At 38.5% G+C, this 10,603-nt stretch overlaps 2 long non-coding RNA genes across 2 annotated transcripts; one reads left to right on the top strand and one right to left on the bottom strand.

Moving 5' to 3' along the window:
* Positions 1 to 4,600: 4,600 nt before the first annotated feature.
* On the bottom strand, positions 4,601 to 7,748 carry LOC128634239 (uncharacterized). Its single transcript, XR_008397558.1, has 4 exons — positions 6,241 to 7,748; positions 5,047 to 5,183; positions 4,857 to 4,948; positions 4,601 to 4,779 (listed from the first exon to the last, which is right to left on the bottom strand). It is a non-coding gene; the product is annotated as an uncharacterized LOC128634239 (long non-coding RNA).
* Positions 4,720 to 10,599, top strand: LOC128634255 (uncharacterized). The gene is made up of 3 exons (XR_008397587.1): positions 4,720 to 4,792; positions 9,927 to 9,968; positions 10,433 to 10,599. It is a non-coding gene; the product is annotated as an uncharacterized LOC128634255 (long non-coding RNA).
* Positions 10,600 to 10,603: the final 4 nt, after the last annotated feature.

Below are 10,603 nucleotides of genomic sequence, written 5' to 3'. Positions count from 1 at the left end.
TATCTTGCAGAAACTTAATTTATCTAATTCTAAAGCATCATTGTTATATTTTTTTTCTGTCAAACAGTGAGATGGCAATATTTTGATGGGTGTGGAAGGCCTCACTGGGACATTTTGTATTAGTAGTGTAAAACATATGCATTGGCTTACATATTGGTAGACATGCAAATTAAAAAATATATATACATGTAGGAAACACTTAAGAGACTTAATCTATATGTAACAAGAAAATGTAGGAATGGGATAAGCTGACTTAAACATCTAGTTATCTAGTTGGTGGCTGTGCTCAGGTGGTAGAGCAGGTTGTCTAATCGTAGGGTTGGAGGTTCGATTCCTGGCCCACATGACTCGAAGTGTCCTTGGGCAAGACACTGAACCCCAAGCTGCTCCTGATGTCAAGTTAGCACCTTGCATGGCAGCTCTGCTACCATTGGTGTGAGAATGGGTGAATGGGAAACACTGCTAAGGTTAAAAAGCACTATATAAGTGCAGACCATTAGTTATGTCAATATTCGTGTAGGAAAGTTCCTCATATTCAGAGTTGGGCTAGGCAGGTGCTCAAGTTGCTATGATTTAATAAAGCAGCATGTCAGTTACATTTATGTGTTTAAATAAGAAATCATTCACAGTGCATATACACTATAAAGAAAACAGTCACCCACTATTTATTTGATAGCACATTGTGCTATTCTGTGTGTCACATTTTTATTAAATTAAAGAGACCAGAGTGGGGCGCACGGTGGCTTAGTTCTCAGCACGTTCGTCTCCCACCTCCAGGGTTGGGGGTTTGATTCCCACCACAACCCTGTGTGTGCGTAGTTTGCGTGTTCTCCCTGTGCTGCTCCCCCTGTCCAGGGACATGCATGGTAGGCTGATTGGCATGTCCAAAGTGTCTGTAGTGTATGAATGGGTGTGTGAATGTATATGTGAGTGTGCCTTGCAATGGACTGGTACCCTGTCCAGGGTGTACCCTGTCCTGTGCCCTATGATCTCTGGGATAGGCTCAAGGTTCCTGTATGATAGGAGATGTAGAAAATGGGGATGGATGGAAACGAGAGTGAAATTTTATTATCCTGAGTATCCAGTTACACAAATGGAGAAGTGAGTTTAGATTTGGCTAAATAAATCATACAATCTAGAAACAAACAAGTGGGATATAATCAGTGGTTGATTTTAGACACAATCATTCCTGATATTATTAATAATACTGCTGTTGGTTTGAGTTGAGCACTGACAATCAAATTAAAAGAAGATGAAGCTAGCATTTAGTGGTTTGGGTTTTTTTTTGTTTTGTTTCTACGGTGGAGTGATAAGAAGTTCACATATTAAACAAATTAGAAAATCCCATAATTGTCACAAATAAATAAATTTAAAGCCCATTAATACTTGGCAATGTGCTGTACTGAGAATCATCATTCTACAAACATTGGAAATTCTCAAGCAGGTAAGTGTTTAAGGGAAGGAACAAAGTTTAAAGTGAACACATTTATGCCAGTGAGTAAAACCTCATTCTTACATGATCACAGCACTTTGTGTTTTAAACATGCTTCCAACCATACAAAAATTCATCATGACTGTGATGACTGATTGGCTGGGAGGTGTCAAGGATTCTGAGTCTTGTTCAATAAAGCTGATGATATATCTGCAGTGAAAACTGTAAAGGTGTACAGATGAATGAGCAGTTCTTACAACCAGGATAATCTGAGTGTTTTGTTTTCTACTATATTAACCTAAATTCTCACTATCCCAGAAAAGCTACTGAATATACTTTATCTACTCAGTAATATCTGTGAGAGAAACTTAACTAGCAATATTCTACCAGAAAATCTAGCAATTGTTTTAAACTCAAACCGAGGTATAACTATGCTAAACCCAGAAATCAAGAGGCATGTTTAATACATCAATCGCATAGTACATATAACAGGTACAGTACAGATGTACTGTACAGATGCTTCATAATGAAATTCCAGGACTTTCAAGGACTTTGAGCACTTTTTTTCTTTCAAGGACTATACAAGAGATGTCATTCAAACATATCCTTCATTTCAAAAAAAATATTAATAATAATAATAATAATAATAATAATAATAATAATAATAATAAATATATATATATTTTTAAACAACCATTTTAATATAGCCCCTTTTCCCAGCCGTGATGGACTAAATTTGTATTTCCCAGTCATTGCTTCATTTTCACCATAATTTCACCATTGCATCGTATTTTCACTCTGCCTAGAGTCAGCCCTTTATAATACATCCTACTCTCTGTGCTCACATGCTGAATTTTAATACAGCCGAATTCCCAATAAAGCTGTTCTCATTTACATATTTTTTCTGTTTCTGAAAGCAGGACCTCGCACTCACCAGGCAGTACTGGCCATTCTCTTCTACGGAAAGTAGCTAAGGTTTGTCTGAAAAGTCTCTAGATATGTCGCTAGGTGCTTTAAAAAAAAAAAAAGTTGCTAAAGGGGTCTGAGAAGTGGTCCGAAGCTGTCCCTGTTAAAATGAATGAGTGAACAGCAGGAGGAGGAGGGGCTGCAGCGGGGAGTCATATTTTGAGTGAAAGGGTTGTATTCGTGTTCTTTTGAAAATAAACCCTTTAAAGTGATTGATAAAAAGTCAATAAATAAATAACATTCAAGCACTTTTTAACCACTGTTACATAAAAAAAGGCTATTTAAGGTCTTCCAGTACTTATATTTCCAAATGCCAAATTCAAGCACCTTGTACAAACCCTGTGGTAATTTTTCATAGATACATTTCCCAAACAAATAAACTAAAAAACTTCTAGTACTTCTAATTAATAAACCTATAACATCAGTTAGCTAGTATTTTCAAGTGCTACACCCAAACCTCACACATTTGATTTTTTTTCTTTTTGTTCTTTGAACAGTTCTTCTTCCACTTCATCTTCTTCTTGTTGTTTCAGATATATTTCATGTTTCAGTGTGATATCACTCAGGTAAAAGAAATAAATCAATGAATTAATAAATAAGTAACAGTAAACTGATGTTCTGCAAATTTCATATAACTATCAAGAGAGATTTTAGTGTATTTAATACAAATTATATCACACTGCTGTTGCACTCTGGAATCTGATAGGTCAGAAGGTCTGAAGGCTGCAATTCATATCTCAGGTTTATATTAACGAGCTCATTGTAATAAGTTATCCTTTCTATGATAGCAAATCATTCACAGAGACTTCTCTGGCAAACATTCCACATAATCAAAGTCTAATAATAAACAGATTTGTGCTGTACTACTTTAATAAAAACTTTTAGTCGTTGATATGGTGAAGCTATCTATAAGGAGAGCCACAGATTTCTCCAGATTCTGAATTTTTTCATGATATGATGTGCTGCAGATGATGAGATAGTCATAGCCTTCACAATTTTACATTGAGGAGCATTATTCTGAAATTGTTCCACAAATTGTAGATGTAGTTTTTCGCAGATTGGTGTACAGAGGCCCATCTTTACTTCTGAAAGACTCTGCCTCTCCAAGATGCTCTTTTTATACCTAATCATGTTACTGACCTGTTGCCAGTTAACATAATTAGTAGCACAATGTTCCTCCAGCTGTTTCTTTTTAGTAACACTTACTGTTCCAGCCTTCTGTTGCCCCGCCCAAATTATTTTGAGACGTGTTGCGCCCATAAATTCAAAGTTACCTATTTTTTTCCTTTAAATGCTACATTTCCTCAGTTTACACATTTGATTTGTTTTTTTATGTTCTACCGTGAATAACATATGGGTTTATGAGATTGCAAATCATTGCATTCTGTTTTTATTTACATTTTTCATAACATCCCAACTTTTTTGGAATTGGGGTTGTAGTACTCCCTCCCATTACCCAGGAAAGTGAGATGTTGCTGTTTACAAATGTCAACATGTTTTTGATAATTAGTGAGCATCACACCAAAAATTAATTATTGAGGACTGTCACCAAATTTCTGAAGCTAGGCCAAACATCCTAGCACTAGTTGGCAAAAGTTAGTTTAGCATTTTTTGCTATGTGCCAAATTTGGTCATACTAAGGGAGCAGAGCTAAGATCAGATAGCTGTTTATGAGGAACTGTATGTCTGATCAAGCTGAAATTTGATATGGTAGATATACCGTATGTGCTAATCTATAATAGATTCTCATGATGACTTAATTACTGAAAAAAAACATGCCTGTCATTGGCCTATCAGATAATTGAAAAGTTTCCCATTAAGCTATTGCCACAAAACTTGAATATAAAGTTCAGGGAAGGACCCCACAGTATCTGATGCAATCTCACTCAAATTGGCTACCTGGGGCGTGCTGTTCATGTTTATAAGGGTCAGCGTTAAGTTCAAATAGCTGTTTCTCAGGAACCAAAATTCCAATTGAGCAGAATTTGCTGTGCGCTTTCTGCTAATCTGTAACTGAATTACTTAAAAAAAAAAAAGTCTGCCTTCTGCCAGTTGGCTTTCAGCAGGTAGGTTACACAACTAGCGTTGAGTTATCATCACAAAATGTGATGTGTAAGAAAGTTCACATATGGTCTCTATTGTTCTATGAATCTTGACAAGAACTGGCCACTGGGGGTGCTATACGCAGGGAGTGTTTGGACCCCACAGACTGCCTCTTATGGCTATATTACTATTATTAGCAGTAGAAGTAGTTGTATTATTATTATTATTGCAGTAGTAGTAGTGATATTTCCTACCGTTTTTTAAGTTTCTTTTTCCACCTCTGGTTCCTTAGTCCAACGGATCTGACGCACTGAAGGCTGGACATTGGCAGATATCATCTATGATGAAAAAGTACTATTATTTATTTATTTATTTGTGTATGTATGAATCTACCATACATGTCATAAACACAAACCTTTTGAAGAATTTTGTCCCTCACAGTAGGGTTCATAAGATCCTCACTGCTGTTAAACTTCAATCTCAGAAATGCCCTCTTAGTAACAGGCACTAAAAAAAATTAACAGTATTGACATTTAGCAGCTGTTGTAAAACTTAATTTGACTTCAAACGTATATGAAATTGTGAACTGGATGCAAAAGTGTAACCTGGAACCCCATAGACTTCCACTTCACAGAGCGTGAGAGCCTGGATAACATCGGGAATGATGTTCACATGACGACCCCTCATGTTGCAGGTGTAATTTGTAGAGGCACCAGCAGGGATGCTACAGATAACGACACATCTATGGGGAGAGAGAGAAGAGAGAGAGACTTTGACTTTTAAAATATAATTTATTCTACAATTTAAAAAAACCTTACAGAACACATTGTTTTAACGACCATTACCAATTGAAAAAGAGATTCTCGCCTCTTATAAGTCACCCCTTTGTTTACACACCATTTCTTCTCAAACATCGGAAGATCACCATTCATTTGGTAAAATTCGTACTTTAATCTAATCCTAGACTCAACCAAGGCCTTAGATAATTTAACCATGTTTACTTCTTTCCCTTCCAATCCCATTTTGTAAGCCTTCTAAATGGCTAATTTTGCTTGACGACCAAAAAATCCGAATAGGTACAGATTTCCTGCCTGTAGCGAGAATATCTACCCCATAAATAAACCCTGTTTTAGAGAAAATGATCCCCAAACTACGAAACATTGTATACAATAGATTAAAGAGCGGAGATAATTTACAACATTCACAAAAGACATGAAGCACAGTATCGAGTTCATCACACAAAGTACACAGTGGAGACGATGCATATTTACATTTAAACAAAAACACTTTTGTTGGTAATGCACAACGTAAAATCCGCCACTGTAAGTCAACAGAACTTTTTGGTAGAGGGTTTTTATACAATAACTGCCATGAAGGTTCATTATCTCCCGGTCAAGAAATGAGTCCTCCATTCTGTATGCCTCCTCCCCCTTAGATGTCCGACAAAGTAGGACTTTACACAGGAAATATATGCATTTTGTTTGTTCACCATGGAAAACGGTAGACTTTGCAAGCCTTTAAAAGATAACAAAATGTTTACATTGTCTCCATTTTTTATTTGAGCTACCTCTGGAGTTAAGTACACTTCTGGAAAAAAGACCTGTGTGTTACTGCCGGACTTAAAGTCGGTTATATAATCCCACAAAGATGTAGGAAAAGATGTTTTCAAATCCTTTTATATGTTCCCGACTATTCTCTCTGATCTACCAGTAATCTTTCTAGTTAGATTCTGTACTGAAAAGCACTCTATTCGACAAGTCAAATAGGTTTCAAACATCTTATTCAGCAGGTGTACCAACCTGGCCAGTTGAGTAAAATGGTCAATTCTTGCTGCTGGACTCAGACATCATGACCCCCACTGTATCAACAAACACTAAGGCTACATTTTACTGCAGCTCATGGATGGTTTTCCTGCCCAAGTGGAGAGAAGAGAAGACGCTCTTCCTCAACTTCTTCAGACTTGAGAGACTCTTCTTCAGCTTTGTAGCAATCTTCCTCACCTTCCTTGGTCTTGAGAGACTCTTCCTTTTCTTCCCCAGGCTTGAAAGGTTCTTCTTGAACTTCCTCAGTTTTGAGAACCACTTCATCCAGTTCCTTATTTTTTAAACCTCTCCTTCAACTTCTTCAGACCTGAGACACTTCCTTTCAGTTCAACTTCTTAAGTCTTGAGAAAGTCTTCCTCACCTTCTTTATGTCACGTATCGTGACGGAGCGGAGATAGGACGGATGCAAGTGCAGGATGAACAGTTGTTTATTTGAAAGAGAGACAGGCAGACAAATCCAAAACGTGATCCAAAACGTAATCCGCAAACATGCAAGAGGTCAGGCGATTGGAAAACAGGCATACACGGGGCAAGGCTGGAATCTAGGTCATGGTCACGGAAAACAGGGTCGATAAACAAAACGAGAAACGAACTATGACGAGGAACTGGGAGCGGATAATCCAGCACGAACTAACTCTAAACATGGACCGTGACTATGACTACGACTACGACTACGACACGAACTAAACTAACTCTACGATAATGTTCCACGTTGTGTGCTGGAAGGCGCGCGGTATATATGTGGACATGATCAGCGTCTAAACCGCTAGCAGCTGAGAGCAATACAGACCCACGTGAAATCCCAGCCAATGACAGAACAGGGAGGAGACATGACAGAAACATAAACAAAACACACGTGTCCAGATGTCACTACGGTCAACAACGGAAAAGCAGGTGCTCACGCATTCGCGCTTAGAGCACGCTGCTTCAAGGGGGAATCATGACACTTTGGTCTTGAGAGACTCTTCCTAAACTTCTTCAGGCTTGAAAGGCTCTTCCTAAACTTCCTAAGTTTTGAGAAAATCTTCCTCAACTTCTTTATTTTTGAGAACCTCGTCCTCAACTTCTTTATTTTGGAGAAACTCTCCCTCAACTTCCTTATTTTTGAGAACTTCTTCCGTACCTTCCTCAGGCTTGAGAGGCTCCTCAACATCCTTGGTCTTAAAAGACTCTTTCTCAGCGTTGCCAGGCTAGATCAGCTCTTCCTCATGTTCCTCTTGAAAGGCACATTCTTAATCATGATGCGCTTCTTTGAATTCCTCGTTCTCAATTTGGATCTTTCTCAATTTCACCAGATTTGATGAAAGACACGTCTCAACTCATCTTTGTGATGCTGTTCCCCAAGTTTCATAATATTGAGAGGGTTTTCTTTTCCCCAGTTTTAGGAGACTCTTCTCCTCTCTTTTCAGTCTCAAAGTTCTTCCATGATTTCCATTAACATTTCAGGGCTCTTTTTCAATTTCCTTAGTATTTAGAAGCTCTCTCTCTCTCTCTCTCTCTCTCTCTCTCTCTCTCTCTCTCTCTCTCTCTATATATATATATATATATATATATATATATATATATATATATAAAATTCTTCTGAAAAACTTGTATGAAGAGAGAGATCAAGGTGCCATGGTGCGGGCCAAGTTTACACAATATACTAAAATGGACTCATCTACATCTTTCTTCTTTGCACTGGAGAAAAAAAACAGAGAGAAGAAGTCCATCAGCCACTTGAAACTACCCAATGGACAAGAAACTACCGACAAAGATGACATCATTCTACAAGCGCTATCTTTTTATGAGGAACTGTACAATAGTCAACCATGTGATCCTGAAGCAACTGAAGAACTTCTGAATGGACTACCACAGCTGAGCGAGGGTGAGAGAAACGAACTTGAAAAATCACTGTCCTTAGAAGAGCTCAGTACAGCTGCTCAACAACTGTCAAACGGAAAGTCACTGGGGCTGGATGGATTGACCTCCGAATTTTATAAAACATTCTGGTCCTTGATTGGCCCAGACCTGCACTTTGTCATACTCAGATGTATGGAAACAAAAGTCTTACCCCTTAGCTGTAGGAGAGCTGTAATTACCCTGTTACCCAAAAAAGGAGACCTTGGTAGCTTAAAGAACTGGCGTCCTGTCTCCCTCCTTGGGACAGATTATAAAATCTTTTCAAAGGCATTAACAAACCGCCTTAAAAGATTTTTAGCCACAATACTACATGATGACCAGTCATACTGCATCCCAGAACGCTCAATCTTCAGCAACCTTTTTCTGGTGCGAGACCTGTTGCACCTCACAGAGCTATATAAGGTAGAGATGGGACTAGTGTCACTAGGTCAAGAGAAGGCTTTTGACAGATTGGATCATGGTTATCTTTTTAAGACCCTAACAGCTTTGGGCATTGGTGGACGCTTCATCTCATGGATTAGGCTGCTGTACACTGATGTGTACAGTATGCTGAAAATAAACGGAACACTAACAAGAACTTTTCCGTGCACAGAGGTGTTCCACAAGGCTGTAGCCTGTCCGGTCTGCTGTACACTCTCCCCATTGAGCCCCTGCTAAGACACCTGCGAGAAAATCTGCAAGGGTTTTCAGTGTTAAGCCCTGACTTATCTGATGTGACCACAGTCAAGGTCACAGCATATGCTGATGATCTGACGGTGATAATCAGGTCCGAGGATGACATCAGTCATGTGTTTTCTGGCCTGGATGTCTTTCAGAGCGCATCATCTGCACGCGTAAACTGGAACAAAACTGATGCCTTGCTTCTAGGTCAATGGCAGGAGGAAAATATACCTCACCTCCCATAGGAGTGTTCATGGAGGGACTGAGAATACTTGGGATCTTCTTTGGCACAGATCGATATATGCAGAAGAACTGGGATGGATTGACCAATAAGGTTCTAGAAAATCTAAATAGATGGAGATGGATTCAATCATAGCTGTCCTATAGGAGCAGGGTCCTAGTGATAAACAACTTGGCTGCCTCGATGCTGTTGGCTCAAATTTAGCCTATTACCCCAAAACACTTAAAATTCAACTTAGAAGCCAATACTCACATCTACCTCAGAGCCCAGTTGGAGATAGAAAAAAATACACCAGCCGTGAGTGAGAAGAAGCAAGGGTCCAGCTTTATTGTTCCATTCCACCACACGAGATCCACACCGATGAGAATTCTCAGAAGTGATCCCCCTACCCTGAGCTTAAGCTCCAGTATTTATACTGTATTTACACACTAAATAGCCCATATGTTTCAAGAAGACTATGATCTCACTACCAATAGGGTTAAAAAAGAGCTCATTTACCTTACTCTTATGTTCCAGAAAAGGCCTATTTCACTTACACATAGAATTGAAACCAGGGGTTTTAATTTACACATAAAATCAGAACCCAGGCATTTCTAATAACCCAGAAAATAAAAACCCAGAGTTTCCAGTTACTCAGAGGATCAGAAACCAGAGTTTTCAGTCACCCAGAGAATCAGAAACCAGAGTTTTCAGTTACCCAGGGCATCAGAATCTTCAGTTTTGATTTACCTAGAGAATAGAAAGTGGAGGAGACTAAACAATCTAATGGGACCTTGGTCTTATTGTTATCTCGAGGGGGGGGCAGTTTGACCCAGCCACCCTTATAACTGGCTCTCTTCATGGTTCTCTTAAAATTTAGGCCTCCCTTGCGAGACGAGAATCTTCACCATCTGAATCATGAGTAAGTTATATTTTCCTGTATATCTAGTTTATATTTTATTTTCAGATTTACTCTATATCTCTTATTATATATACTGCTTGAAAAAACAGTTTACTGTACTTCCTACTTCTTATCATTTTTATAAAGAGTATATATATATATATATATATATATATATATATATATATATATATGTTATTATTATAAGACATTACCCTTATAATATCTTAATATTCCTTTTTATTATTCTTATAAAGTTATAATAGTATGTGTGTGTGAGAGAGATTGTGTGTGTGTGTTATGTCTACTTGCCCGCCCTTGACTGTACAAGGGTGTGTGTGTGTGTGTGTGTGTTTTAGCACTCCTCAGCTCGTACACTTCTTTCGACTTTTTGACTAACAACCCATAGTGTATTACTCTTAAAGATCTTTAAAGTGTTTTTCCAATTTATCCACATCTGACTAATACCGCTTCTGTATGTCTAGGTGCCGGTGCCCGTCGTCAGTCCCTTCTCTCTCCGTTACTGGACCTGGATCTGGATCTGGACACTCATTACCAGCTTGTGCATCTCACTGCTGATATCATGATGCTACTTAACTATCTTCGCAGCACCCGCTCTAGGAATGGAGATCCAGGGTTCCCCCCTCTTCTTCGAT

Source organism: Ictalurus punctatus, chromosome 12 (genome assembly GCF_001660625.3).
Source record: "Ictalurus punctatus breed USDA103 chromosome 12, Coco_2.0, whole genome shotgun sequence".
Classification (NCBI taxonomy): domain Eukaryota; kingdom Metazoa; phylum Chordata; class Actinopteri; order Siluriformes; family Ictaluridae; genus Ictalurus; species Ictalurus punctatus.
This window is presented reverse-complemented; position numbering and strand designations above follow the sequence as displayed.